This window comes from Meles meles, chromosome 7 (assembly GCF_922984935.1).
Source record: "Meles meles chromosome 7, mMelMel3.1 paternal haplotype, whole genome shotgun sequence".
Lineage (NCBI taxonomy): Eukaryota > Metazoa > Chordata > Mammalia > Carnivora > Mustelidae > Meles > Meles meles.
This window is the reverse complement of record NC_060072.1, coordinates 80,662,171-80,687,417: the sequence shown is the minus strand read 5'-3', so window position 1 is coordinate 80,687,417 and position 25,247 is coordinate 80,662,171. Positions and strand designations below refer to the sequence as shown.

Below are 25,247 nucleotides of genomic sequence, written 5' to 3'. Positions count from 1 at the left end.
CAAGCCCATGATTGGTGCCTTGAATTAGTTTTACTGGCCAGCCTCCATCTCTTCACTTTACTGAATGACAACAGTTTCTCCACCTGGGGACAAAAAAAAAAGCTGAATTCTAATCCCCACGGTGCCATGTGATGGTGAGCACATTTTTTTTTTCTATTTCTCATCAGTTTCTTGCTCTATCAAATGAGACATTGGAACTAACGGCCTCTCCTAGATCTAAAACCTATGATTTTGCATCTCTAGAGCACATCAAGGATATGGAACTACATGCTTAATAAATATGAGTAATCGACCAATATTACTTGCATTTAGAGAGTGCAGGCACAGTCTCAAGTTCATAGGCATATGTGAGGGATATAAAGCAATTTTGGAAATGACCCTGCCCTCAAAGGGCCAATAATCTAATCAGAACTTTGAAACACACAAAGCATGCCAAATGCCATAAAAGCAAACATGCAAAGTGCCAGATGAGGAGGAGAGATAGTACAAACTTTGACACCACACAGCTGGTATGTTAGCAAACCTCACTCACAGTAGACATGGGAGAGGACGAACCACGGAAGTACCGTGGACAATAGCTTCTCCAACTTCTGATGCTCATAAATCAGTGAGTCATCATGGTTTACTGTTGGATATTTTAAATCAATTTCAGCATCAAATTTAAACAGGGGAAAGAAAAGAAAATGCAGTCCTCCAGTATGAACCCTCAAGACCTTAATAAAAGTAATGTCAGTAATAGCAACGGCAGCAGCAGCTTGCCAAATGCCAGTCACTGAGTCCACCAATGGGCATTTGCACTAGGAAAAATCAAATGACTCAGCTGTCTCCAGTGACTTTGCTCCCCGTAGAGCGCTTCCCTGACAGACTCATCCCCCTCCATTTCGGGGAGAGAACAGGATCAGTGTATTCCTGCCATGACTGTGACCAGAACTTCTTTTCCTTTGGCTCTGTTTTCAGAGTCACCCCTCCATTCTCTTCCTTACACTTGGCAGCCACACACCTTTCCTGACTCTTGCAGCAAATCGATGAGGGAAGCCATAAACATCCTACTGTATTCAGGTCTCTGGCAGGCTCCACTGACTGGATTGCCTGCCTATTCTAACCAATGTAATGAGAGTAAGAGCTACAGCCGCTTCCAGACAAACTCCGATTTCAGATTAGACAAGATTTCATGCAATTTACAAATACAGAAGTTCAAGTGCTCTGCGGAAGCATGGGCTGGGATCTCACAGTCTTGAGTCCTTCACTTGGCGAAAATGTACTCCTGATTCTTTGAGTTCATTTTCAGCTGCTTTCTCTGTGGGGCATTCATTTTTTCTTTCCCTCATATTGAATTATCCTGCTTTGATGGCTGAAATAGTACTTTTTAGCAAGAGTGGGTTGTAACTCTGCAACTCTATAAAAAGGATTAAGTGCGTTGATTTGCTTGGCACCCTAATTTCCTCTGTTTCTCTGTAAGGCTCCTTAAACTTCATTATTACACAATGTAGAAAGCTAAATTAAAAGAGAAATTCCCTGTCAGTTAACTAACCCTGAAAATTAAAATATCACCGTTTGATTATTGATTTAGTCTCCCATTTGCCTTTTAACCTAATAGAGTTAGTAAACTAATTTCCTTTATACATTTCACTCAGTCACATCGTGAGTGACACATTATTCTGCTAATGCTTTTAGACAGTAATGTAGAGGGGAGTGTGCTGTAGTCACAAGGTAAGCACGCTAACATAAAAGGCTAATTTCTAGGCCCATGAATGGCTCTCACTCACCAGAAAACCACATCCTGGTGCAGGGTGCTAGCCTGGGAGCCAGTTCCCAAGGGGATCATGGAATGTGTCTCCAACTTGCTCCCGCTGTCCTACCATGTGACTCCGTGTCTGGATTTTCAGAGTGGGAGAGCACAAGGCAATAGTTTCTTTTGTTGTTGTTTTTTTTTTTCTGCTCATGGAAGCGGCATGTAGGTATCATTCCCCATCTTCCCCCTTCCCATCTTCAACTCCACAACTCCGTGTCTGGATTTTCGGAGTGGGAGAGCACAAGGCAATAGTTTCTTTCTTTTTTTTTTTTTTCTGCTCATGGAAGCGGCATGTAGGTATCATTCCCCATCTTCCCCCTTCCCATCTTCAACTCCACAAGAAGATAGCAATCTCCATTTGAAAGTTGTTTCTTTTGTATATTTATAGCCCATAACCATACGATTGAGCATGTCATTTTTTCCCCTTAGGCTTGCTTGAGTTTTGTTTTATTTTAATGCCCCACAAATTCTGGGCTCAGGGTGGGAGTTGGGGGTTGGGTTGGGGGGGCATGAGTAGGAGTTGAGGAATTATTTAAACTCTGACATCTGGGAATTCCTGCCCCAGACAAAGCATGAGGGAGGGGAAAAGCTAATTCAGACATTGCAGGTCATTCTTGAAGATATTTATGGAACGCCATGTGCTATCTATAGGAAATCTTCAAGCCTACTGCCAAAAGAATAGGCAACAGTTGGAAGCAGGAACGGCTACTTTTTATAAAATGGAGAGAATATGTCGGAAAGCCTAAAATCTAGAGTCTGAGAAGCCGAGGATTGATGTTAATCCTCCTCCAGTGATTCAGCTAAACGTTCCAAAGTTCCTTTTAGATGAAAAAAGAGAAAATAAGTCACCATTTAACTCAAGATATTTCCAGAAAGGTCATTAGAAGCCTTCATGTCACTCTCTTTAGTTTTCATAAGCTGTCAGCGTGAATAAATTAGTTGTGAGTGTCTCTACATTGCGCAAAGACTATTTGAAATAAAACAGGGTTAAAAGCTGTGAGCAAAAGAACATTTATTTTTCTTCTTTCTCTCAAATTCACAGGTATGTAAAATTGATAACGTCCGGTTTGAAATATAAATGAGGAAAACAGAAACAGAGAACCAAAATACACAAACACCAAGCTATTCCCCAGTCCCAGCCTCTCTATTTTGGGGCTGGAGGTCCAATTAATCTTGCTCCCAAAGCTGGTATCTGCCCTGGGCTCCTCTGAGCAGCAGCTCTGCCTCCCTCATGTGCAGATAGCGCTGGATTTCTCCCTGCTTTCTAATCTGGCCACTGGGACTCTGGTCTACCCTTGAACTCCAGCTGCCTCTTCCTGGGAGGTTAGACCCTGCCGCTAAACTCAAGTTGCCACTTCACCTGGCCTACTGCCTCCCCATCTAGGGCTGTCTCTACAGCCCAAATATCTGTCCCTGAGTTCTCTGTGGACCACATTAGCCTTGGCTGGATGGCTTTAGGGATGGGCTGACCAGCCCTCTCCACCCCGACCTCACTCCTTCCTTTGCCCCTCTATTGGGTTCCAGGAGTCACTTGTCATTTCATGTATATTGCATCTATTCTGTTCCAGTCGCTGTGCAAGGCACTAGAGGTACAACATTGGATTAGGCAGAACTCCGCCCCCAAGGAACAGACTAGTAGAAAAGACAACAGGGGCACCTTGGTGGCTCAGTCACTTGGGCATCTGACTCTTTATTTTGGCTCAGATCATGATCTCGGGGGTCGTGGGATGGTGCTCTGCATGGGGTTCTGTGCTGGAAGTGGACCCTCCCTCTCCCTCTGCCCCTCCCCGTTCCCTCTCTCTTTCTCTCTTTCCAAAAGAAGAAAGAAAAGGAAAGAGAAAAGAAGAGACAACAAATCAAAGATTACAAGGATTGCTGTAATAAAGGAGTGGACCCAACCCCGCATTCTCCTCCCACTCATTTTTGAGGTGGTCTTGGATTCTGGCACATGTCCTGGGTCAGTTTTCACAAGAGATGGTCAGTTTGGCTCGGTTAACTGTTAAAACCTATAATTCCTTTTTAAATGAGCAACATAGAATGGTCAAATATTACTGAGGAATACTCATTCAAGATCACTACTAGCCAAACTCCCAAAAGCCTGGTGCATATTTATGGAGGATTGCCGGGAGGACATGCAGATTAGCACTTTATAGAACTACTGTCAACTATGGGATTTCGTGAGGTCCCTGAGGCCCACCCGTCAGGACATGTGAGGGCCTCCAGCAAACCTCTCCTTTAGGGGTTCGATAGAACTATGAGAGGTCCATGAAAAACAATTTGTTCTGGGTAGTCTAAAATTTAGCAGAAGAGGATAGGTACTACTCTGTTCTTGAAATGACCTCTTCTTTTGAGTTCTTTCACACCCCTTTTCCCCTAGCTCCTTCCTGTATCTTTAGCTTCTTCTTAATCATTTTTGAAGGTTACTCTCTGTTGATATCCAAAACTGAAACCACTGTCTTCCCCCACCAAAGCTTATTCATGACCCAGCCTCTGTCCATGTCTCTAGGCTCTTCCAAGCCTCCATCATCACTCTCCTCTTGAACCCCAACCTGCAGCCAGACTGGACGTCTTTCAGTTTCTCAGATTCACCATACTTGCCCTCACAACCTCACTTTTACACAAGATGTTTCCCTCTACCTAAATTGCTTGAACACGGACACAAGTGCGTGCAAACGCCTGTATGCACACGCACGCACGCACGCACATTCAACTTTCCTTAGGTTAGTTCACCCTTCAGATGCCTCTTCTTCCAGGAAGATTTCCCTGACCTACCTCCATCCCCTCCAACTCTGTGGCTTACCCCTGTTGTGCACTACTAGAATACTCTGGATTACTAACTTCGCTGTAATTGTGACACAGCCTGTGAAATATCTATCACGAAGTGAAGTGAATTCTGAAAAATGAATTTTCTGAAAAGTGAACTGAGGGATGTCCTCTCTCAGAAACAGCCCCAAGAAACACATTGCTGTGTGCTCTGCAAAGATGTTGTCGAGGATGTTGTGTATCATTTGTCTGGAGCCTTCTTCGTGATGACCTGGGGTGGGTGCTGCTTTCCATTCTTTGATTTAACAGTAGTTGGGCGCTTCTCCTGAAAGGATTATTTTTATCTTAGAGATGTTTTCAATTGTGTAAGAATTCTGTGACCCCTATTGGCTGCTAGAAACCTAAAAATTAAATTGCGTCCCACTCTTTATGGAGTTAATTTTATGAATTTGTCTCTTTTCTGTTTCTCATTTCATACTTACTTTCAAATTAAAATTTCAAGTGAACTTGCTGTATGTTATTGCTGTTTAATTTTAAATGGCCTTAAATCTTTTTGGAATAAGATCAGGTATAACTAATCAAATAAACAAATGACGTGATAAAAGGGTAGAAAGTTGAACAGAGAAAAGTAGCCTCTAAATGGTGATACCAGTTAGTATTTTTTTAATTGCAAGTCACTTAAACCCCAGACTTGCTGAAAAGATAACAACAAATATCAATTTTATCTGAAACCTTCAGTGGTAGTTTGTTTTCATGCAGAGTTCAATCCAGGGGCTCAGAGAAGATCTATAGGGATAGAGACTTTGGTTTTACTGTTGAATTTCCAGCAAAGAGATCACTGGTATATAAATGCTAAATAGGTTTTTCATTCGTTGAATTTGTTGCTGTGAAATTTCTAAAAGTTTCTGCAAAATCCCAGGATCTGACCTGGGTCACATGCCCATCCCTGGACTAGTTTTTTGTTTTGTTTTGTTTTGTTTTTAAGATTTTATTTATTTATTTGACAGAGATCACAAGTAGGCAGAGAGGCAGGCAGAGAGAGAGGAGGAAGCAGGCTGTCTGCAGAGCAGAGAGCCCGATGCGAGGCTCGATCCCAGAACCCTGGGACCATGACCTGAGCCAAAGGCAGAGGCTCTAACCCACTGAGCCACCCAGGCGCCCCCTTGGACTAGTTTTGATCGGGAGGATCCAGAACTCTAGTTTTCCAGGGCTGGGTCCCATGGGCCAGGGATAAGTCTCCAAGGAAACCATGGGTAAGGATAGTGGGGAAAAGTGGTTCCCCAAAGAAAATCTGGGGTATTATAAAGGAGAAATAGATGCTAGGCAGGCAAAACAACAATATGCATTTCAATGGACCATCAAAAACGTGATATTTAGATTGAATTGTAAAGGATAAGCAGGAATTAGCTAATAAAGAGGGCAGTTATCAGCAGGTAACATTCTACGTATGTTCAAAGCACAAGAGGCATAAAATAGCTTGACGCTTTCCAAGAACTGTAAATTGTTTAATATGGCTAGAGCAAACAAGGGTGGGGACCAGTGGGAAAATAAACTGGAGAGACAGAGTACAAATATGAGGGACCTTTTAGGCTAATCCAAGGAGGGTGTGCTCAATCTAGAAAGCCCTGGGTATGGATTTCCTAGGAAAACTGATGTAGGATTTCTAGCAAGGGAACATGCCTTATAGCTAAGCCTGTGACCCCCATTAAAGGGTCAAAACTGATTTGCCTGGAAACACTGAGTGGATCTGAGTCTTCGGGTCAGGGAAAGGAATCCCCATCGTGGGCAAACACAGGGAACAGTGACCAAGCAAAGCCTAGCAATCAGACAGACATATTCAGAACCTGCCAACATTGTCAGTTCTTGCTTTTATAAGGTTGAAGCTACAAAGACTCTATCTACCTCCAAACAAGATGACATACTGAGGTACTAGGAGGGGACCACCTCAACAGATGAATCTCTGAAGGACACAATTCAGTGCATAAAGCTATTATTTTTTTTAATATATCCTTTGTTACCAAGGCTTTAAAACAAAAGTGAACATGCCCTAAGTAAATTTATTTAAGTATGGTACCATATTGGTTTGTAAAGGCAAAGTAACCACCAGTAATATAAAAGACCCAGAAGGAACCCAATAGTCCGCAATGAAGCATGCTTTTTTTAGATTAAATTTTAAAATGGTTCTTTTCTACCTTGCAGGATTTCTCATGGAGGCAGGTGTAGAGAAGGGTGGCTATGGCATTATATAAATTTTCCGTGTAGTCTTTTCTGCACACCTAGCATTCAGTCCTCTCTGTATCTATCTCTCTGAGGTAGCTATTACTCTCCTCATTTGCAAATGAAGAAACTAAGAATCATCTCAAGATTAACGACATTCTCCTGGGCTACATTTGGTAAGGAGAGGGGCTGAGATTTGAATTCAGACCTCTCTGACTGCAAATCGTCACTTGCACCACCCAAAGTAATGTTATGAGAGTCCTGGTTGAAGACCAAGCATTCACATTTGCACTGGATCCGAAAGATGCTGCCCAGCGCACTGTCCAGAAAGGAAATAAGCCTCTGAAGGGAACAACTGTGGATTCCCTACAGTGCCCAACATGTTTGATCCTCAGTAAACAAAACCTTTGTGATGTCATCACAGAGTTATAAGTCCTCAAATAACAGATTCATTTATCATAAGAAAGTAACATTTTCTCCAATTATCAGGGAGGTCCAAGTGCAGGCTTTATAAACATTCTCTCCATGAGCTTCTTCATACCAGTTCTGCCTGCTGCAAGTGCCTGCTGGTCCACTGAAGAGGACTTCCTCATGAAGACGCTGCTGTGTGATGCTCCGTCCTCAACTGATTCTATTTCACCTCTTTGTTTAGTTTGTTGGGGAACTGCTTTCGCTTGAAGGTCTTGACGGAGACAATAGGCAGACACCCACAGATATTAACAAAGAGAGTGGACTCTGCCCTTAAACCTACTAATTTTACCTCCATGGGTGAAATCAATCACATTGTCAAGCTTCTTGGGCAGTTCTGGAAGTTAGATAGAAGCTAAAAGTTTATAGCTTCATAGAAGCATTTGTAACCATGGCAAGATAAACAGATAATACTTAAAAGGCTAACTCCAATAAAAGGCTGAGGAGCTGGACAGCCTAGGTTGTGTTCCCTCAGATTCCCATCAGTTACAAACACCAAAAGCAAGTGGAGTTACTTCAAAAGCCACAGCCTTGTTTCCTGAATGATCTGTGCTCAGAGATCAGAAACCCAGCCTGTGTATCTAGAAGGGAGAGAGTTTCTGTAGTGCCAGAGATGTGAGTCAGACTTGGAATTACAGGGCACAGGGCCAAGGTGAAACATTTCCCTAGATTTGCTCTGTTTCCTCCTCCCTTTGCCTTTAGATGTTATTTCCCTACGTCCTCTTGTTTGACTCTATTTTTTGCTGAGTATTTCCTTGCTTCACTTCCAATGAAAATCGAAGAAACTCTGAAAAATTCTGAGATGGGCAATTTTGACTTTTTTTTTTTTAAGATTTTATTTATTTATTTGACAGAGAGATCACAAGTAGGCAGAGAGGCAGACCGAGAGAGAGGAAAGGAAGCTCTCTGCAGGGCAGAGAGCCGATGTGGGGCTCGATCCCAGGACCCTGGGATCATGACCTGAGCCGACGGCAGAGGCTTTAACCCACTGAGCCACCCAGGCGCCCCAATTTTGACTTTTTTTTTAAAGGAATAAAAAATGGTTCTTACAACACACATGCACACACTCACTCTCTCTCTCTCTCTCTCCTCTCCTGGAGGATGATACAGTATCCTAGAGGGTTGTGAAAGCTGTCGACAGATCAAGGAAGCTCCAGCTTCACAGAGACACCTGTTGTGTTGGGGTTAGCAGCTGCCATCGGGTCTGCCCTCTGCGTCCTGGGAGGAAATTGTACCCACACGGTGTGTACCTTCACTGATCTGGAACTGGAAATGGCTAGACATTCTAAGGCAACACGAGTATCACGGCACAACTTCCAAACAGGCAGAGTCCCAGTTCATCCTGGGAGAACGTGCCTGAGAGCACAACCCTGGGAATCGGGCAGAGAGAAAACCTGGAGAGTCGTTGGCCAGCGAAAAACGATCGTCGTGACCAAATTAACAGTGTGAAAACGACTTTAAGTAAGCCATGCTAACTTGGGTCAGGCTCTGGACATCGAGGGTGGGCTGAGGTTCTCCAACGCACTCCCCACACTTGGAGGTTTTCTTGGAGATGCTGGGACCGTCGAGGAGGGGACGGGAAGGAACTAGACGCTGACTCTCCTCCCGGCGGAGACAGCCCAGCCTGTAGGATTACACGAGATAGGACAGAGTCCAAGTGGGTCCCCAGCGGGGCGAGGCGCGCAGGAAGGAATCGAAGAGTTTAATTAACTACCCTCTCTCCCAGCACACACACACCAAGTGAAAAGGGACCCAAATAGGCAATCCCCAAACCGTTTGATCAGAGGAAATTGGGTTTGTCTTTTCCCCCCTTCACCCTTCCTGTCTTTCAATCTATCAGGATTGTTGGTTAAAAAAAAAGTGGGGGAGGGAGCAAAAAATCGGGGGCGGGGCAGAGGAGACGACCCAGCCGCACTTGAGAACCTGGGCTGCGCTTGGGTGAACTTCGCCTTGCAGATAACCCGCCCCTCGCTCGGCTCCGCCGGCTGCTCGGCCAGCCGGTCCGGCCCAGCTCGCCACCCGCCCGCACGCCCTGCTTCGGCGCCCCGAGCCCGCGTGCCCGCCGGAGTCCGGCAGGGACCTGGCCGTTCGGGGCCGAGCCAGGGTGCGCGTGGGCGCGCGCGCCGAGCGGCCTGGATCCCGCGGCGGCGTCCGCGCTCCGCGTTTTCGCTCCCGCCGGGCCCCGGAGGCCGAGGGCGGGGTGCGCGGCGGCGCCGCGGCGCGGGGCTAGGGAATCCGAGCGCACTCCGCCTGCAGCCCGCTGTGAGCGCCGCCTTCCGCGGCCGCCGCCGCCCGACAGCGCGCCCCGGAACATGCCAGCCTCGCGCCGCCTGCGCTGACTTCCCCGAGGGGCGCCGCGGTCCGCACGGCTACTGGCCGGGCTCTCGATGCTTCGCTCGCTGCCCGCCTTCGCCCACCCCTGACGCGGCGGACCGCAGCTCCGCAGACCTGCCGCGGCGCGGAGGACCGTCCAGCCGACTTCTCGCTGCCTCGCGCGGGGTGAGTGGCAGCCCGGCTCCGGCCGGCTCTGCAGAGGGGCTGCGGCGCGGCAGTGGGGGGCGAGCGCCGCAGGGGAAGGGCCGGGCACCTAGGGTGTCACTGCGGGGGCCTGTGACATCCAGACTGGGCGGGCAGAGCAGAAAAAAAGGGAGAGAAGGGCAGAATCGGTTTGTCGGGCTGTGTAGACACTGAAAGCGGATACGGAGCTGTAACACCAAGAGGGCTTCAGATAGGCTGCCCGCATGGCTCCTGTTTGCTGCATCACAACCAACTCTTCCCCCGATTCTCTTCTGCGTGGAACCCCGTTTGGTGGCCCCAGAGTTGAGGCGATGGTGTTTTGGCATGTGTCCGCCGCTTAGGATCGCCTGTCACCTACTGGCGTCGGGAGGCAGGGTGCTCCGGAACGCTCTGCGGAAAGGGCCGATTGCTTTTTGGCAGGGGTGCATTAGCTCCCCCGGCCCCTCCCGCCCCGACAGAGGTGTTTTCTGCATGTAGCACGTATGTGGAAAAGAATGGGAGCGTCTTCCTCCCTTTAGGCAGAAAAAGTTGGAGAAACTGGGCATGGCAATAATTAGCAGGACCGGGACTCAGGATGCAGCAGAAAGCTCTTAAATTTTCATTGCCCTCTAAGAAAAACAAACGACATCGCCAGTGACGCTCGGCAGTGTCATATTATTTCGGGGACTTTGGAAAAATTGCCCACAGATTGTCTTCAGCAGGCTGAAGACTGAGGCAGGGTTGGGGGAGGATGGCTGGCAGCACACTGAGTGATGGCTTGCCTAAGGAGGATTCGGAATCACAACCCAAACATATTTGGTTGCTGCTTTTAGAAAGAGTATGGGAGACAGATCTGGGCCGTGAACAAGGTGAAGAACACACCCGGGAACCTGCCGGAAGGGGAAGAGCATGTGGAGATCCGTGCTCAGAGGAGTTCAGACCCATTTGTGCTATAAAGAGCAGGCAAGCATCTATGACTTTTAGGATGGATTTTATGAAGGACATTTTCTACTCGACCAAATTGTATGTGAGCACGCCTTGCCGTTGTGTGTACCTCCTCCTCTTAACCAGTACTTCAGAAGGCTGTGCCTGCAGCAGCTGGCGTTATGTAATTGATGTGATTCACCATCAGATATTTTTTTTTAACGTACTTTTGAAGGAAAGGGAACTTCTCTCTGCCCCTTCAGACAGGCCCAAGGTGTAGACTGGCAAGGGTTGCCGAATGTTTGCCCTGGTCTGGCTCCAGATGTGTGAGCTCAGCTGTTGCCTGTCACTTAGGTGACAACTGGCCTTTTCCCACTAAGCCTTTGCTGTCTCCATTCTCCTCAGTGAAGTGTCAGTGTTCCGCCGCCTTCTATTATCAGGAGTGGACTGCAGCCCCTTGGGAGGCCGCGGTCTTATTTGACCATCCTCAACAATGTGCGTTTTCAGACTCTAGGAAGGAGGGGGAAAATCCCATGACAGCAAGATAGATACATTTTGAATTGAGCACCAACTTAATCCAGAGATTCTGCTTTAATCAAGACAGCTCTGGAAGGATGACGCAATATTTGTCAAGCCTTTTTCCCTGGAACAATATTTACTCCCACCAAGGGATTTTAAACTTAAACAGCAGCCATTTATCTTGCTGTCTGGTGGGGCCCGGTTCAGTTTGCCTCCAATGTGGTTCTAGCCTAGGTGGCTGGGTTTGGCCTGGGACAGGAATCTGTCATTGTAGCCCAGCTGGAGCTTGAAGAAAGCAAAATACAGCACCTGCTGGTACCAGAGGGTTTCTAAATGCCATCAACTGGCGAGTCAGGAAACACAGAAGGAGGTATTTTACAAGCCCTACCAGAAATGTTTATACAGAGGATTTAAAGGTTAACAATGCATGTGCTCCACATATTAAAAGTAAAGGTTCTAGAAATAAATGGACATTACCCACAGTTAAGAGTCAGCTCACTTGCTGATGAACTCAAAAATCTGTTTTAATAAGTCATGGCTAACGATACTGACTCATTCTTGTAAATAAACCTAGGAAAGAAGGAAGGAAGGATGGAAGGCAGGAAGGGAGGGAAGGAAGGAGGGAGGAAGAGAAGAAGGAGGGGAGGAGGGGGGAAGGGAAGGGGGAAAAACTGGATGGTGCACAGAGGGTAGCCATGTTGATGTGAGCAAATAGGTTTGGGACATTCCTTTTTCCATCCTTAATGTGGTACTTAGTGTTGATTTTTCACTGAGTGACCCTCTTGATTTACAGGTTTTCTCAAAAGAAAAGTGATATGTTTTACTAAAACGACAGATTCAATCAGTTCTGCTAGCAATACCAATGAAACTTAAAAAGTTTATCATGTTTTAATAAGTTCCATGGAACCACCATTTGTCTCTATAATAAAGGGGATTGCAGTGAGTCAGCTTTGGTCATGCAAATAAAATCTGGTATCATCTGGGAAGAAAAAAAACCTACTTATTGGGTTAATAGCTAACTATTAAGTTTAGAGCCAGATGTGGATAAAAGTATGGTTGCTACTAATATCCTCTCCTATGACGGCTCTGAAAAGACACAAAAGAAAAGAAAAAAGGTTGAAATTTGAGGTTTCTCTAATGAAGGATTTTTAAAAAGTAAGCTGAAATCTGTTTTTAAAAAGTCACATTGTACAATAATTTTTCTAAAAAGTTTTATAATTACTTGAAAGCAAAACACAAAAGTTGAATATTAGGAGTGAGTGTTCATAGTACTCATGAAATGAAATAAGAATCTTTAAAAATTACTTTCTAGTAATTAAGTAACTTTTAATGGCCTATATCTATGGTTTGTGTTTTCCAATATTATGGGGAGATGATTTTCAGGGAAAAAAATATCATTACCAGTATTCTAGTTGATTGCAGTTAATTTCCTGGTTAAAGTAGTTCGTAAAAGGGAATTTTTCTTCTTAAAGAAGGGAAATAATTTAAAAAGTCAAAGTGATTCTCATCTGTGCATAAAAATGTTAAAGATGCCACTGGACCAGGATAGGTTCTGTCTTCTTGGAAAAGTAGTTCTCTTTTTTTCTCATTTTATATTAAATAATATCAGTTGTTTAACTCTTAGGACTGTGAAAATATTCAGTTTGCTTAAATCCCCATGTAATTATTCCCTAAGGAGTTAGGGAAGTGAATGAATTGCATTTCTTGGTTGGTTGGTTGGTTGGTGTTTTAAAGGACCATTAGTGCTTTTTCTTCTGGTCACAGAATAAAGTGTTTCCATATTGTGCGCTAATATCTTTGAAGGCTGGTGTGAGAGCAAACACGTTGGGAGAAGAAAGTACAATAATCTGGGTGCCAAGTCCTGCGTTGTTGCAGTTCCTCGAAACCTCAGGCAGCTTATGGAGCCCGCGCTCCAGAACAGAGTGCCAGGGACAGAGATGGCACCAGGGAACCACAGCAGCACTCATCACCGCCACCCCCCACTTCTGGACTTCCCCATCTCACATACACGCAAGTGCACCTCCTCAACTCCCCCGGTAACTGAGGTCCAGGAGGATAACACATGTGTCAGTGAAGGACCCTTGGGAGCCAGGGAAGAGGTCTGGCCCGAGTGCTTGGGGGATCCAGTGAAGCCTGGCCTTCCCTCATTCCCCTCTCTCCTGAAGCAGAGATGGTGGTAGGAGACCCACTTTGCAAGTTGGAGCACGCTGATGTCAGGACACTTCTGGCGCGGAGATATGACAGAAGAATCAGATCACTTCCCAGTGTGCCAGAATGACACGATTTTTCCAGGAGCCAGTCCTGAGCCAAGGGTCCACTGGCACTATTTCCAGTTACTGAGAGGGGATCAAAACCTCTCAAAGAAAATGTAATAATTCTTCTTGTGTCTCTGTTTTGTTCGCTTGTTTAGACTGAACTCTAAATGCATTTTGGTCCCTTTTGAAGGGACCTCTGTAGGAACAAGAATGAGTGCCCAGCCTGAACTGATTAGAGCTTTCCACCTTCATTTCCCTAGAAAAAGAGATTTTCAATTTAAAATACAAATAAAAATGTCAGCAAAGCAGATGCCAATGTAAACATTTGAAAAACTTAAAGCTGTAAACTAGCAGGCAGCTGTCATTTACCTTTACTTAACTCCCCCCCGCCCCGGCCCCTGACACTGTCCATAAGTTTGGTCCTAAGTGATCCCACTGACCAATTAAACTACAGTTGCATTTTTCTCACTGGTGGATTTGGGGTAAACTCTTGGGAGAGATGCCTTTCATTTCTAGTGGATTGCACTTCAGGAAGAAAAAAAAAGTTAAGGCTATGTTATTTCAGTTGTTCGAGTACTGAAGTCATACACTCCTCAGAGTTTTGTCCCGGTTGCTGATTTATAGCACCCACCAGCTTTTGCTTTGTGTATGCTCCTCTGTTTCCTTCTCTTCTCGCTGGGTCTCTGGAAAGAAAGATTTGTCAGTAATGCAGTGTTAATACTGCAGTCAGATGCAGACCCGTAAGTAGACTCCTCAGTGCAGTGAACTCTCACTCAGCTGCCCTTCTTTTATCTGAGGCACAGATCCCACAGCTCGCAATTATGGTCTTTGACTTTGGTAACAATTCTGTTTGAAATGTTTCCAATTACACACAATATTGGCGGCATGTAGCAGCTGCATGCCAAAAAGCATTTCGAAGCATGTTCCAAGAATCAGGCTGTGATTGCTTTTAATTTAAATAAAGGCTATTTGGTTTCCTGTGAAGTTTTTTATACCCCCCCCCCATTTTTGTTGCCTTAAAAAAAAAGTCTGATATAAAGTAGACACCACTTACCATGATACAGTATTCACCCAGGTTTTCTGGGATGGCCTTTGGATTTGAGCAAGCATAACTGAACTGTTCGTTAAAGGAAATTTTAAAGAAACGTCGTATAGTAGTTTGGATCTCCCCAAAGAATAAGAGGGGGAAAGGTTATCTGATTGCATATTGTAAGTGGCTAATGTTTTCAAGCCCCTCCCCCCTTCCTTAGCAATCTGTCATTATAATTATCTTTTTCGGTCCCTGGAGACTATTTGATACATTGTCCTTTCTTCAGATTCTTGTATTTTACTTTTGTGAGCCCGTGATCATGTGTTAAAAACACATTAAAAGGAGTAGAGAGAGATCAGTAAGAATATTCTTTAAAGGGGTCGGGGGAGACCAGCAAATAATTCCACCATTCTGTAGCCACCAAACCCTTGAGCTCGGCCCCCCCTCTGTGGGCTTGAAATTTCTGAACACTGAAACCTTTTAAAAATGGTAGTGGTTTAAATCTTTTAATAGCTACCAGGTACACTTGACTTATTAAATCTGAAAATAAGAAAATATACACTCTCAGGACTTGGAGTGAAGGGATTGGTTACAAGACTGGAGAGTTCTGTTTCCAGGTTGGTTTGTTGGCCCATTTGAAACATAACACCTAGAGCTAGAGGGTATCCAGTAACTGAGGTGCTAAGATGGTCCTAATTAAGGTGTTTTCACATAGGCTCTTTCAATCCCGGTAAAAAACATCCTATAGAGTATAGTGCTCCTTTGGGTTGAACAGTAGTTGACTTGCATAAATGCCAACGTCTCTTCTGGCATTTTTGGAAATCTTCCATAGTGTAATAAATAGTGCTGTATAATCCAAATTTGTAAATGCCATGTTTCATGTAGCCCCTATAGAGACAGCTGAAATTAACCCAGGCTGCTAGGAATCATTGAGATCCGGGAGGTTAGGTTACTGCCTCAATCCAGGGTACTACCACCAAGGAGTGATAGTGGAGGTCTTTGATCCAATGCAGGAGGTGCGAGGGTAGGCTTAGTATAGCAGTGTCCTGGGGAGAAGTGCTCACCAACTGATGCTTAGACTTCTCCTTTATCCTTACAAACTGTCTTTCAATTAAGCCAACCTTCTTAGAGAAAATTTGCTCAGCTCGAGGTAAAATGAGGTCTGTGTTGCTTTACCAGCTGAGCACCCCAGCCTGCCAGATACTTGCCCCACCCAGGCCCATTGCTATAGTGACAAAGCCCACAGTAACTATGGTTGAAATAGAAAGGCTATTAAAACCCTTTTCTATATTGGCCAGCTCCACCGCCCTAGTTAAAACGCTGTCTTCTGGGTGCGCAAGCACACGGGCGCACACAAATACAAATGTATACACACCACTCTTTCAGTCTAAAAATAGTAAACTGCTTTAAACCATGTTACAGTTTCACCAAAAGCATTTGCACTTCTTTTTTTTCCCCCTTTTATCTCCCTGATAAGCAAATAATATGGTAATCTTCTGAAAACACTCATGACTTGTTAGCTGTAATTGATATTTCCAGCTATGTTATTTACATGCTTGAATAATCTAAGTTCCTTAGTTAGGATCTGGAAAAGAGCTAGATAGTGTGGCATTTTGTTTTGTTTTAAAACATCAGTTCCAAACAATTTAGGGAACTGTTAGATTTTATGTGAGAAGACTGCTTAGTGCTCGAGTGTTGAAATACTTGCTATAATGTGTGTCAAAAAAAAGACGGCATTTTAAATTCTTCCGTGACTATGTAATTAATAAGTATGTTTGGTGCTTGAAGTGTGTGCATGTTACATAATTTTTAAAAAGAGATAAAGTTAGGTCTGAAGTACATTAGAGAATCACAGATGTTTCTTGTAAGAAAATACATATGCTTCAGAGGAATTCTGAACTGCTTTCTGATGCTTAGCTTTGTTCGTTGCAAGGATCATATGAATAATTTCATTGAGTTCTTTAGTTCTTATTTACACAAGCCTCAAGAAAGGAGCTGAAGTGATAAATAACTTGCTTCCCTCACCTCGTTCTAAAATGTTTTAGCCTTTTATGTTTTTGTGAATGTGAAGGGAGGGAATAAAATATACAGAGAAGATGTTTGTGTTTAACTAACTTAATCATAGAAGTTCCCTTTGTGGGCCTTCTATAAGCTTAAACAGCTTGCCAGGCTAATAGCCAAAAACATGTCCTTAAGTACTGCCAAACGTGTTAAAAGCAGACCAGGCTTTCTTCTATACTGAGGTATTAGAAACCTTTTTTTTTTTAACCTTCTGAATTTTTAAGGAGTAAGCCAGAAAAATCATTCTCTTCTTCTCTCCCTCCTTACCATGAAAACCAAAATTATGATTCATTGCAGTGCTGAAATGAGAAACTGATAAGAATAATGATATTTATTTGAGAAGGTTTTTTTTGTTTGTTTGTTTTAGAGATTTTTATTTACTTATTTGACAGAGAGAGACCCAGCAAGAGAGGAAACACAGCAGGGAAAGTGGGAGAGGGAGAAGCAGGCTCCCTGCCAAGCAGGGAGCCCCATCCCAGGACCCTGGGATCATGACCTGAGCCAAAGGCAGCCACTTAACCACTGAGCCACCCAGGTGTCCCTGTTTGAGAGTGTTTTAAACTAGGTTGACTTGGCTGTTTAAGGAGGAAGCAACGAGGTTACTGTGGTGTGTGATGGGTTTTTTTGTTAATTATGTTTGTGTTGCCCATAGACACTGGCTTTTTACTTTGGTTCAGTAACTTTTAGAAAGTGTTGGTCAGTTTTATCCTGTTTCTTCTTGAGCAGAGCTCAAGAGTAGGCAGTGGTGATGTGGCATAATACTGCAGAAAAAGACAGTTTTTCTATAGTCTTTTTCTGAAAATCAGAAAAATTGGACTGCAATATAGCTGTGTGATTTTGGGTGAGCCTCTCAACCTCTCTGGGCCTCAATTTCCTCACATATAAGTGAGGGAGTTAGGTTAGATCAGTATATATTAAGCAAAGGTTTGAATCCTAAACTCCTATGGAGCTTTTTCAAAATACAACTACACAGAGATTTTCAGGCAGTGGCTTTGGGTGGGGTCTTGCACATTTAGCTTGGAAAACCTTCTTTGGTAATCCGAAGCACAGCTGTGCTTAAGAGCCACTAAATTAGATGATCTCGAAGATTTCCTTCTGATTCTAAAATGTTATGCTTCTAATCCTATGAGGCTGAACTACTTTCCTTCCTTCTTTCCTTTCTCCCTCCTTCCTTTCCCTTCCTTTCTGCACCTCCATGTTTATTCCTAACGTTGCTGTACAAAATTTATACATATCATTCTAACCCACTTCCAGGAATATCTGTGTTCCACTCTTGTAAATAGATGGTAATTAATGTGAGGAAGGGACCATGTTTCTTCACCATTGTGTACCCAGTGCCTAACACAGTGCCTGGCCCACGGTAGATGCTCCACAAATATAGAGAGCCCAAGAAGTCAGGAGACTTCTTGAAAATGTAGTGTTATGTTTTCAAATAATATGCCCAATATGCTTTTCGTCAACCTTTTGGATACCTTTCCAAATTTAACACAGTGGATATAATTGTTCATCTGGAAAACAGCATAATAAATACATATTTCCCCTATGTGTCCAGACTTTGGGGATACTCCATAGTGTATTGATTGCTTATTTGTGTGTGTTTTTTTGTCCAAATTAACAGCTGATTTCATTGATTTAATTTCAGAAGTACAGAAGTAACAAGTGTTGGTGAGGATGTGGGGAAAAAGGAACTTTTGTTCACTCTTGGTGGGAGTGTAAGTTGGTACAGTTGCTGTGGAAAACAGTAGAAGAGTCCTAAAATAAAAAATTACAAATAGAAATGCCATATGATCCAGTAATTCCCCTCCTGGGTATTTATTTACCCAAAGAAAACAAAAACACAGATTCGAAAAGATGTATGTGTGCACTCCTGTGTTGATTGCAGCATTATTTACAATAGCCAAGATATGGAAGCAACCTTCATTTCTATCAATAGGTGAGTGGATAAGGAAGATGGGGTGTGTGTGTGTGTATATGTGTGTATGTGTGTGTGTGTTTAAAATGTATAATATAAATAATGGAATATCACTGAGCTGTAGAAAAGGATGAAATTGCGCCATTTATGACAGCATGATTGGACCTAGAGGGTATTATGCTAAGCGAAATGAATCAGGCTGAGAAAGACAAATACCATATGATTTCATTCATATATGGAATCTAGAAAAACAAATGAATAAGCAAACAAAAAGCAGAATCAGATAAATAGAACAAACTGATGATTGTAAAAAGTGGGTGAAGGGGAATGGGAGACTTACAGTTCTGGAATGAATAAGTCACAGGAATCAAAGGCGTGGCCTAGGGAACAGAGTCAGTGATATCCTCATAGAACTCTGTGGGGACAGATGGTAGCTACACTCGCGTGGAGCACAGCAAAACATATAGAGAAGTTGAAGGACTAAGTTGTACACCTGAAACTAATGTACCATTGTGTGTCAGCTATACCAGATTCAAAACACAATTTAATCAAAAAATAGTAAGGGGGAAATAAAAAATCCAGAGGTAGTTCTGAAAAGGTATCTGGAGGTTGGGAAAAAAGGGCATATTATTTAAAAGTGTAATTCACTTTCTGTTAAAAAACAGATTATCTTATGAAAGACATAGTTGTTTTCCATGTGGCCTTATGTTTGGGTGGCTGTTGTGTTGAATGAATGAATGAATGTCTAGTTTTCTGTGGTTATCTTAATATGGGTCAGTTTAAGAAATGCAACCCAACCATTATCACCATAAAGGTTTCAGAGCTTCTCAGACAAATTCACAACTTCATTACAATTTTAAGTCTTATTTTTAAATATTTTTAATTACAAAGGTTAAAAATTTTAAATAGAGGGCAGCTGGGTGGCTCAGTGGGTTAAGTCTCTGCCTTCTGATCTCAGGGTCCTGGAATTGAGCCCGGTGTCTGGCTCCGCTCAGTGAGGAGCCTGCTTCCCCCTCTCTCTCAGCATGCCTCTCTGCCTACTTGTGATCACTCTCTCTGTCAAATAAATAAATAAATAATCTTAAAAAAAATTTTGTAATAGATTCTTATCAAGACAGATTTCTTAATAAAGTTTATGTCTGATTAAGCCCTTTGTCCTTTTTTTTTTTTAAGATTTTATTTTATTTATTTGACAGAGAGAGAGATCACAAGTAGGCAGAGAGGCAGGCAGAGAGAGAGGAGGAAGCAGGCTCCCTGCAGAGCAGAGAGCCTGACGCGGGGCTCGATCCCAGGACCCTGAGATCATGACCTGAGCCGAAGGCAGCGGCTTAATCCACTGAGCCACCCAGGCGCCCCACCCTTTGTCCTTTTTAACAACAGAATTGCCAATTCCCAGTTTTTTGATTAGTGAAGTAAGCTAGCTAATTATAACTTTTTTATGGCCAACAGTTATTTTGATCTTTTTATAGACATGATTCCATATCATATTTTTCATAACATAGGAAGTGCTTTAAAGCTGTCCAGATCCATATTATACAGAGGTTCTTGTCCAAACTGTATATATATTTTTTATTATAGAGAAGATTAATTAGAGAGTCTCAATAAAGTGTGATAAGCACACTCTCAGTTTTTCTCAAATAACCGTGATGCATCTAAAAGTTTTATTATCGAGCATTGATAATACAATAAGAATAATTGGTAATAAATAATAAAAGTTTATAATAAATTTTTGGTTGCATAGTTTTATAAAAGTTGATCAAAAGAGTTTATTGTCCATTTCGTTTCTTTGATTTTTCTTTTTTGGTCTTTGAAAATTTGGATTATTTCCTGTCATTATCCGTTATTACCATTACTGTAGAACATAGAGTAAATTGAAAGAACTTAAATCAGTATCACTACTGGCTGTTTCTATATAGCACAAACAAAATAAGAAATTTATACTGACCTATTACTTGGTATTTTTTGTTGTTAGATGTTGCCTTTCATGTGGGTGGGGTTTTCCTCTGTTTTATTTTTAATTAAAATGGGAGGACTTTAAAAACTCACCTTTTTGGGCGCCTGGGTGGCTCAGTGGGTTAAGCCGCTGCCTTCGGCTCAGGTCATGATCTCAGGGTCCTGGGATCGAGTCCCGCATTGGGCTCTCTGCTCAGCAGGGAGCCTGCTTCCCTCTCTCTCTCTCTCTCTCTCTCTCTGCCTGTCTCTCTGCCTACTTGTGATCTCTCTCTGTCAAATAAATAAATAAAATCTTAAAAAAAATAAAAATAAAAACTCACCTTTTTTTTTTAAAGATTTTATTTTTTTAATTGACAGAGAGATAGCACAAGTAAGCAGAGCGGCAGGCAGAGGGAAGGAGTGAAGCAGGCTCCATGCTGAGCAGGGAGCCCGATGTGGGGCTCGATCCCAGGACCCTGGAATCATGACCTGAGCTGAAGGCAGCCATTTAACCAACTGCCTGCCACCCAGGCACCCCAAAACTCACCATTTTAAAACCTGGATAACTGTCCAGTTTCCTTTGAACTTTCACTGTATAGGCATGACCAGTAACAAAGTCAGCTACTCCAGCTCATTTTTTCCCACTGTATGCCCATTGCCAAATCAAATAATCAGGACCTCAGAGTGGAAGTTTCTACCTTCATTATCTACTTGAGTTGTTTGCACAGTGTAACTGGAAAACTCTCTCTTTTAGTCATTAAGTGAAGAGATACTGTGAGGCATTTTAGTCAGGAAAAAGATTAAGCTGTAGCTAAACAGGGTTTAAGGATCATTGGAGATAAATTGAGAGCTGGTTCAAAGTATTGTATAAAGCTTTATTATTTGTAGGTTTCACTTTCCAGACGTTTCACAGCTAATCTCCTTGTTTGACTAGACTTGACAAGCTAATATAAAAAGGACAAGGTTTTTCCAGGTGGGATCATAGCTCTTTGCATCATTTCAGGTCTCTGCTGAAGAGTCATCTGATATCAGGGAAGCCTTCCCTAATCACCGCGTATAAAACAGCAGCACTCTTGCCTGCCCAGCCATCACCCAGCACCTCTGAGACCCTCCTCACCCTGCCTCACTTTCCTCCATAGCACTTTACCACTATCAGACAGAAGCTTACTATGGCTGGCTGCTCCATGAAGAAGTCTATGCTGTCCACTGCCTTATCCTCAGTCTTAGAGGCACATAGAAGGTGCTTAATAAATTCCTGCAGAATGAATGACTGCAAAAATACAGGGAGCTAGCTGTGCTTCAAATGGGGAGACCCCCTTCCAATCTAAAAGAGTGCGGATTGCTGAGCAAGTTGGAGAGCTTTATGCTCATATTCTCATTCTTATAATGAAATTAGCAAATGGCTACCCTTGTTGTACAGGATAGGCATTTGTGGACCGTTTTCTTGTTTCTGTTTTTGTTTTTGTTTTGTGGACTGTTTTAATGTTACATATAAAATAAAGACAAATAGAACCCAGTGTTCTGTTTTTGTCTGAGTGAAAATTTTCAGAACAAAGATTTTTCCTGTGTGTTGTTTGAGTCTGTGTAGGTTTTTTGTTTTGTTTTCTTTTTGCAGCTGAAGTAAAGTTTCTGAGCTGTTTCCTTTCTTATCTGAATAAAGCCAAAGGAACATGATAAGAGTATGAGGAAAAAGGCAGATAGAATACCCCTCTCCCCCACCCCCCATAAAGTGATCAATGAAGTGTAATTAAATAGCAGACTTTCGCTATATTAATAGAAGATTGAATGTTTGCAGCAGGGAAGCTATGTGACCCCTCTTCATAATATATCCATACTACTTAATAACCTTTACCAAAAATAGAGGCACTATCTTCAGACAAACTTGTGGTGTTTCATTGTATGTTAAAACAAGGGTAGTGGCCCATCTTTCACTCAAGAAATCCTCTGGCTTAAATTCCAGAGGTGAAAAAGCTAATCCTTTAAGTGATTTCAACTAGTTTACTTGGAAAACTGGTTGCTTAAAATTATTATTTTAATGTCTCACCTTCCAGGGCTAAATAGGCAGTGGCTCAAGTTTCCTTTTAAGGAGCTGAGCCCACTTATTTGTCCAGAAATTATCATGTTTTAACTGTGGGGGGTCTTTACTGATAATAAGACTAATACCTCCAACAGACACAAAGCAGTTGTAAATTCATCTCATTTATTTTTGCTGCATCTGTGTGAAGGTTTAACCAAGGTTTTCCCAATTTACTGTTGAAGGAGCTGCTTGCTAGTTCAAGATGTACCTTCCTAAGGAGCTTTGGCTTGGCAGTTCCTACATAAAAGAACGTTTCACTTTTCAGGAAGGAAGGAAGGGAAGGAGGGAGGGAGGGAAGGACGGAGGAAAGGAAGGAAAGAAAGCAAAGAAAAGAAAGGGAAAATAAGCAAACACTGTGACTGATGATGTTTTGTTGTTTAGTAAATATTGCTGTTTATTTTCATCTTTTGGGGGCGTAGAGGGGGGAGGATGGGCAGAGGGAGGGAGTTTTTTTTTTTAAGATTTTATTTATTTATTTGAGACAGAATTATCAGTTGGGGGGGGTGGGCAGAGGCGGAGAGAGAGAGAGAAGCAGACTCCGTGCTGAGCAGGAAGCCTGATGTGGGGCCTGATCCCAGAACCTGGAGATCTGACCTGAGTCAAAGGCAAACGCTTAACCCACTGAGCCACCCAGGCCCCTCTTGGGGGAGAGAGAATCTTAAGCAAGCTCCACACTCAGCGTGGAGCCCAGTGGGGTGGGGACTTGATCTCACAACACGGAGATCATGACCTGAGCCCAAATTAAGAGTCAGTCGCTTAACCAACTGAGCCACCCAAGCACCTGTATGTTCATTCTGTATTAAATGCTTTTAGGTAATTATAGCCTCTCCTGCCACTAACTTGCATATGATCTTGGATAAGTCACTTAATTCTCTGGACTTTTTAGCCACTCTGTGCCTCAGCTTCCTCAATTATAAAAAGAGGGTCCTAATGAATTTTTAGGCTCAAAATTCCCTAATTCTAAAATACTGGATTTAGAGGCTGTAACTTCAAGGGGGGGGGGTTGATAATAAACTGGAGTGGATACATTTTTTTTTTTTGTCATTAATTATCCCTACCTAAGATCCTGGCTAGAATTATTTTAACAGTTAACTCAAAATTATTCATATTAGCCAGGTGAAACTTTAAAAATAGATTTCCTTATTCATGATTCCGTAAGGCCAGTTCAAAATTCAACAATAGCTATATTTTAAAGACCTCAGAGAAATATACTTCCCTTACCAAAACTCTGATTTAATAGGTTTTATTATAGTTTAATATGAGGAACTTAAAAAAATATAGTAATGTTAAGAGCAAATTATTAATCTAATATAGTTCCAACAATGGCATGCTTATGTTCACACTAAAAATTGGAAATGTGAGCACTGTGTTTCTCTATGGAAATGTGGAAAACTTGTAAAGTGGAACTCAAAGTAGCATGTTCCCTTATGTAATCACATTGTGATTATAACTTTTTTTAACATGTGTGTGTCCATTGACCAAATTGGAATTAATTTAAGGAGGTTTAGAAAGGGTTTACTGGAAAATAAAAAGAGCCTAACATCCATTTTAGTGGCATTCTCATATTTTTTGAAACCATAATAGTATTCTTTTCTTCCCCACTCTCCAAATAAAAGCTGGTGAAAATACACAGCAAGTGGTGAAACTCTTTCAGTGTTAATCTTAAATACTACATGTTGCTGTATATCCCATTACCTGCTGGCCTGGGTGTTCCATTTTTATAGCACTGTGATTAATTAACTCGGTAACTTTTAAGCAAATTCTTAGGGCCTTGGATCTCATTCACATTCTAATTAGGCTGCGCCCGCAGTTACAAATGGCCCACCGGGAAGTAGTCTAGCATCTGTATTATATCTGAGAAGATGGAGTTCATGAATTGTTCAGATGAACGTGGCAATGAGCCGTGGCACATCTCTTGACAGGTTCGGAAGGGGCTATGAAGGGCTGTTCTAACAGGAAGGACTATCTATATAAATGTGACAATAATCACCAGTTTGAATCTGGGTCACTTCAGCCATGACTCCAAGATCAAACGCCAACAGCTGGTAATGAGTGTGTGAAAGAACCATTGTTTAATGACACCTTTGTGGGCCTTCCCAGCAGCCTCTTAGAGGGTGGGCCAGGAATATGGCCTGGTTTGGGAGGCTGGCCCTCCCGGTTGCAGAGAGGTCTTGGGAATAGTTCACGCTGGTTTCTGCTGTTCTAGCTCCTGAATGGGATGTACAGAACCTTTCCCCTTCCGCCTCTTTCCCTGACTTGTGTGTATTGGCTTCCAGGTGACGGTAGCTCTTTTGCATATTGTGTCTTTTTTTCCCCCTAGTCTTTGAAAGTAAAGAGAAATGGCATTGACAGATACATATTAACCATTACACGTGAACTTTCCCCGTTTTTGTTTCAATGTGGGGCGTCATTTTCATTTCAGCACACCTCCGCGGACCTCTGCGGCTCGCTGGGCACTGGGTTAGGCCGCGGAAGTGCACGCCTGCAGTAGGGACGGTTCTCGTTGACGGAGCTCGCCGCCGTGTGGGGAAGGAAGGCACCGAAGCTCTTCCCTGTGAGACTCGGCCGTAGAGGCAGGAACAGAGAAACATCCGGGGTGTAACAGCGAGACTGAGGCGAGGGCGGAAGTCACGGGTCCTGGGCGGCCTACTAAGGAAGGCTTCAGCAAGGGGGGATGGCTGAGCTGGATGTTAGAGATGGAAGAATGGAAGAGGACTGGGCGGTGCCGTTGGGATTGGAGAATGACTCATTCTGGGCAGAAGGAAAAGCGAGGGCAAAGGCAGGAACCATGATACTCCCGA

General features: G+C 43.1%; 1 protein-coding gene across 7 annotated transcripts in view; it reads left to right on the top strand.

Moving 5' to 3' along the window:
- The first annotated feature begins 9,507 nt into the window (after positions 1–9,507).
- PRICKLE1 (prickle planar cell polarity protein 1) overlaps positions 9,508–25,247 on the top strand; it is a 113,906-nt gene continuing 98,166 nt past the window's right edge. For all 7 annotated transcript variants that reach the window (XM_046013423.1, XM_046013415.1, XM_046013421.1 and 4 more), the window contains exon 1: positions 9,508–9,739. The gene's annotated coding sequence lies outside the window, so the exon portion shown is untranslated. The remainder of the gene's footprint in view (positions 9,740–25,247) is intronic.